Source organism: Dipodomys spectabilis, unplaced genomic scaffold (genome assembly GCF_019054845.1).
Source record: "Dipodomys spectabilis isolate Male_0828 unplaced genomic scaffold, ASM1905484v1 ptg001703l, whole genome shotgun sequence".
Taxonomy (NCBI): domain Eukaryota; kingdom Metazoa; phylum Chordata; class Mammalia; order Rodentia; family Heteromyidae; genus Dipodomys; species Dipodomys spectabilis.
The window spans coordinates 22,261-28,260 of record NW_024872380.1 but is presented as its reverse complement, the minus strand read 5'-3'; positions in this window follow the sequence as shown (position 1 = coordinate 28,260).

The window sequence follows — 6,000 nt, the reverse complement described above, 5'->3', positions numbered from 1 at the left end:
AGTGGCACTGTGGTTCAAGTGGTAGAGTGCTAGCTATGAGGAAAAGAGCTCAGGAACAGTGGCCAAGCCCTGAGTTCAAGCCCCAGGACTGGAAGAACAAATCTTTGTTGGAGGCTTGTTTTCCCTTTCAAAACAATTCATTCTTTGTGATAAGCATAACATGGGCCTCTTCCCTGGCCACCAATGGTCCATTAGCTGTCCCTTGAATATGGGCCGCCTCCTAGCAGCCTCTGCCCTACCCGACCCGCAGTTTACCCTTCCCATCACCTGGCAGATGGAGGCCTGAGAGAAGTGCACCTGGCCACCTACTTTTGGTGGCTGCTGAGGCTTTTGAGAGTCAGTATGTCACATAGAGAGTCATCATCTGCATCAGTCTACAGAAGAAAGAGAGGGAGTTCTTTTCACCTGAGCCCTCGAACTCTGGGCTATCTGGATGTGGGGCTTCTGCAGCAGGATGTGTTCTATGTGGGAGTCTTCTACAGAGTAGGCACCCCCGACCTCTCCTCTGGCAGTTTCCACACTGTGTTGAAGTGGCAATTCATCAAAATCTTTCTGTTCCTCCCTCATTTTGACCACCCTGGAGTCTGAGGCAGGGGACTCAGCCTGTGCCGGCGTCTGGTACCCACTGTCCATACCTTCCCCTGAGAGGAGCCACAGCGGCTCCCACAGCTCTCTCCTCTTCTCCATCTTCTACTAGGACAGCCAACACATATACTCAGGTTTCTCCTGACACAGCTCATCCAGGATGAACATCTGCTGTTTAAATGCCACAAGGGAGTCCTCAATGATGCAGATGTTTGCCAACAGCTGGCTGCATCGGTGGTGGAGCTCATCCACTGGACTCTGGAAGTCCACCTCATCAGGCAGGTCATGAACGAAGCAAATTTTCTTCTCTAACGCCCACGTGTCCCGCTTCCCATCCCCATGCAGGCTGTGGTGCCAGCTCACAGGGCAGGGGGCCTGTGGCTCCAGCTTTCTCTGGCACTGAGCTGCCAGATGGGCCGGGCACCAACAGTGGGTCTGCCACTCTTGGCACAGGAGTTTTCCCCTGTGGATTTCAGCCACCGAGAGCGCTCACAAATCCATGTCCTTCTAGGTATGGGGGACGTCTCCATCCTCTGCGATGGTCACGTCGGTAGGAGTTGCCTCCTCAACTTTTGCTTTTCCAGGGCTCTCTGCTTCACCTTCCCCAGGGAAAGCCAGGAAGCTCAGCTGGAACTGCAGTCACTCCTCCTGTGGTCTGATCACTTCCAGGCATTTGAGGGTGTCTTGCCACTTTGGGGGCACCATCTGGTCCTGCCAGTTGGTGGGACCCTGCACTTGCTTCAGCTGCTACAGCAGCTGGGTCTGCCTCTCTAGGTACTGCTGCAGGGCCTCCTTCTCGAACCTCAGCTGCTCATTGGAGGTGATGTGCAGCTCACAGGTGGCTCTGAGCTCTTGCAGCTGGGCCAGGGACTGTTCCTGCCACTCCTTAGCCACTTGACCCTCTCTCAGTCACCTCTTTCCATTCCTATATCTTCTCCTCTGTGTGGTCCAGCTGTTCCAGCAGATGTTTCTTCACCTGCTGCTCTGAGTCCAGGATGCTGGCAAGCTTCTCCTTCTCACTACTCACCCCGTGGAGAGCATTCCGCAGCAGGGCCAGCTGTTCCTCCATCTGCCCGTTGCACACACATGCACATCGTGGGGTCTCAGGGATCTCCTGCTGACCCTTGGCCTTCTCCTCCAGTCTCCACAGTTGCTTCTGCTGGAAACGCAGCCTCTGGTTTTCCAAGACCTGGATGTGAAGTTGTTCCTCCAGGCTTTTCAACTCCATCTGCGTGCAGTAAACCTGGGCCTACACCTACTGCTTGGCCGGAGATGGTCCCGCCGGGGGCCGTGGCTCTGCCTGGTTCCTTCTCAGTTCCCCCAGCTCCTTCTCTAGGTTGAATACCTGTCTTGATTCTCGATCCTTCTCCTCTGTCAGTTGATTCATCCACTGGATCAGCCACCAGGCCTCCTCCTTCTGCACGGATCTCTCAGGTCTTCTGTGAAGTTGTCTCTCTCTAGATTCGCTGCAGTCACCATCCAGTTCAGGTTGTTCAGTAGTCTCTTTAGTACATCGTGCCCCACCAGCGCTTGTTGGAACTTGCAGATTCTCTTCTTCATGTTGCTCCACTGTGTCCAGAGCACTTCCAGCTTCTCCTGCAACTCTGTGTCCACTTGCTCCAGATCATTGAAGCTTCTGATATTTTCCTCAAGCTAAAGGGTCACATCATTCAGCTGTTTGAAGAACATTTTGGTCTCTTTCTGTGAGCAGTGACCACAGACGCTGCCATCTCCAGCTCCGCCACTTGCTCCTCTGCGGCCTGCAGGCAGCTGGTGAGAACTTCGTGTTCTCTTCTCTGTCATTGGTCACCTGCTGCACACGGGCCAGTATTTATTGTAAATCACTTTCTACCTAAACCAACCTCTGTATGGGTGCCTTGTGGATCTCTAGCTCCATTTTCAGTGCTGTGTGCAGCTGAGCTATCTTCTCCCTCTCTTTCTCCTGTTGATCCTGAAAGTCTGTCTTTTCCTGCTTCAGTGGTTGGATCTTGGCACAGAGCGCATCTTTGCTTCTTTTGCTGGGATCCAGGGCGGGAACCTCGTGTCATTAACACCTTTGTGAATCCTTGGTGGTATCGGGACCATCGACACTCTGGACCTGGTGGCTGTGACTGTGTCCAAAGGCAGAGGAGGCCCATGGTCAGAATCACCTTTGGCTGGACTCTCCTTTGAATCACGCTCCCCAGTGGCATTTGTCTTGGGGATCTTTCAAATTTTTGTGTTCTTTGTTTTCTTGAATGTTGCAGGTCTGTCGGGAGGATTCTTCTCCCAGTGTTCTTGTGGCAGTTTCTTGCCTGCAGCTCTTTCGTGGAGTCCTGTTGTTTCAGACATCTAAGCGCTGGGATGGGAAAAATGGGCTGTCCACATTCCCAGGCTCTGGGAAATCCTCTATTCTCCCACTCACTGACCAGGTTGTCAATTTCCTACTCTAGTCCAAAGTTGCCTCGAGTCTGTTGTTCACCATTCAGCCACTTCTACTTTTCTCAACTGCTGGTATTGGTGTCAACCAACTGTGGGAATCCAGGTGCTATAGCGCAGCATGGAATGTGGGCGTGGCCACCATTCTAATTTCCCTTTGGTCAGAAAGAACCATGAAAGAATGGGAGTGTGGCAGGAATCCTGAAATGCAGGCAGAATGGGCAGAGTCAAGTTTCCCAGGAAACTGATTCCAATCCTGTTGGGGACAAGAGGGTGACCTGCTTTAGCTGGATAGCTGCACAGATTGTGTGTATGTCTGTTTGTTGCTAGTCCTGGACCTTGAACTCAGGATCTGGGCACAGTCCTTAAGCTGCTTTTGCTCAAGGCTATCCTCAACTAGTGAAGCCACACGGCTCTACTTCTGGCTTTGTTGGCACTGAAGTTGGACAGGGGTCTCAAGGACTTTCCTGCCTAGGGTGACTTTGACCATGATCCTCCTATCACAGCCTTGTAAGTGTCAAGGAGGACTGCTGAGAGCTGTTGGTGCCTACCTAATCATTGGCCTTGTTGATGTTCTGGTACAGACCAGTGAGTTCCCTATCCTCGGGTTGAAGTGGTGGGAGCTGGAGCCCACAGTTGTATTCCTGGTCCTGCCACATCCACATCGCTAGAGATCCTAAGAAACTCAATCCTATCCTTATAAATACCAATGGCATGTGATATATGTCATGATTGAATGGGCAGTTCTTGAATGATTCTAGTATAATACTATACACAATTATATTCTATGATACTGATCAATTTTAATTAATACTTTATGAAGCATTTAAACAATCACATTCATTAAATGGAGGCAGAATGAAATACCTAAGAATTGGGCATCACATAGTATAGAGCTGCCATTTTTTCTGTCAGGACTGTGATTGGAACTCATGGTATGGGTAACTCTGTTGCACTGTGTGGGAAGGCGAGGCCCACCACCTCCTTGAAGTCATGAAATTCAAGTCTATTCCTTAGGCCTGAAATGGATCCCCAGCACTAGAAAACATCCTATTCATGTACATTTTAAACATATGTTTCATATTTACGTACATAGGTTGATTCCATATAACGTTCAGTGTACTCATTTTATTTTTTGTTTTATTCATGTATTGGCCATTCATTTTATTAACTATTATGGCACATAGAACATTGATTACATTGATTCCATAGGATATAGATCTGCATATGTGTTCCACTTCATACCTGACACCCAGGACTTTCACAAAAAAGGAAAACTTTTGTCACCATCAGCTTCTTACTCCACGATTCATTTTTTGGGAGTGCTGGCATCTGAACTCATGGCCTACAAAGCCCAATTCATGAATGGGTGTGTCAGCATGCCATCCTGGGGCAAATTAAGCTGACAGGCAGTTCCTAGGACCTGAGATCAAGCCCCAGGGGTTGAAAAATAAGAACAGAGTGACACCCAGATGGTAGTATGCTAATAAATATATATCTTTATAGAGTGCCAGAGATGTCTACACATTATTCATTTACATAGACTACATTCCTACCAGTTCTTGAGTATTTATTATGCCTCCTTATAATCAATATTATTGTTTTCATCCTTAATAAACTATTAAGTAAATCAGTGTACTGGAATTATTGCATATCTGTAAGAAATAGTATTCTTTTAACGCTTCATATTAAATGGAATCAGTCTACTGAAATCATGATGTCTAATTTTATATGAGTAGCATTCATGATCAGCTCATTCAACCATGACATTGATAACATTCCATCATCATTCCTATGGATGGGAACGAGTCTCTTAGGATCTTCTGCCATCTGGAAGTGGCATTACTGAGATTCAAACTCTAGGCCTACGTTGCCGTGTGAGACTATGGCTTCCCCAATAGCCCACCATCCTTCAGCAATGCAAGGTGAAGTACCCTTTGGAGCTGTGTCATTCAAATCCTCCCAGGTTAGTTCAATGGGAGGGAGATCTGCTTTGAGTATCACAAAAGAGGGAGATGGCTTTTTCCTTAAGTTTGGAGATGCTGTGATGAGGCTATGTTCTGGGAAGAGTTGAGGCCTTTCAGCAAACAGTAGCTTTTCCCGGGGGCTAGTTTGTGAGAAACTCACAGAGCCCAGCCTGGAGACACTCTCAGGGTTTACTGAATTTTAATTGATTGTCAGGGCTGCTAAAGGGAGGGGCAGCCTCTGGCTCTGATTACCCAGTGAAGAAAGCCACTCCTAGGGCTGGCTCCCAAGCTCGGTGACTCTCCCTTGGGTGGAGCTGAGTCTGGCAGGTCAGTTTAGGTTCTTGTGACCTGCTAAATGACTCTAGTTTTATTCCAAGGCCTGAGTTGGAGCTAGCAGCTCCACCGAGCTTTGTGGGAATCCAAGATGGAGATCTCTGGTACTGGGGGAGAGGGGTGGCCTTCCATCCTCTCCTCCCTGAGAAGGAGTGAGGACTTCAGGCTTCTACTCATGCTGAGTCTTGGTTCCAGGGTCGTCTCTGGTCTGCGAACTACAGGATGAAGATGTCTGGTCCTTGTTGGTTATTGCTGGTGTTGAGTAGAATCTGCTCTCCCGCTGCGTCTGGCTCCTTCTTCCCAGACTCTCTGTGATTCAGGTAAGGCGGGTTCGGCCACCACCACCACCACTGCCGCAGCGGCAGCAAGGGCTGCTGGCAAGAGCTCAGATCTGTCTCCTTGCCTGGATTTTCCCTCTCTGTCCCAACTCTCTGTCCTGTGATGGCACACTTGGTGTGATTCTCTGGCTTAGGACTGTTCACTGGAACTCTAAAACTGCTTTCTATGTGAGAGCTTGTTTAGCCTCCAGCTTCTCCTCCGCCATCTTCTCAAAATTTCAGCGAAGTTACAGTTAAATGGACAAGGTATTGAATACATTTCTTATCAAGCATTGTTGCCCCCTCCTTTGTTTCCCCTTCCCATACTTTCTTATCTCCACCACACACCTCCCCACCCTCCCACCCCCACTCCCCACCAC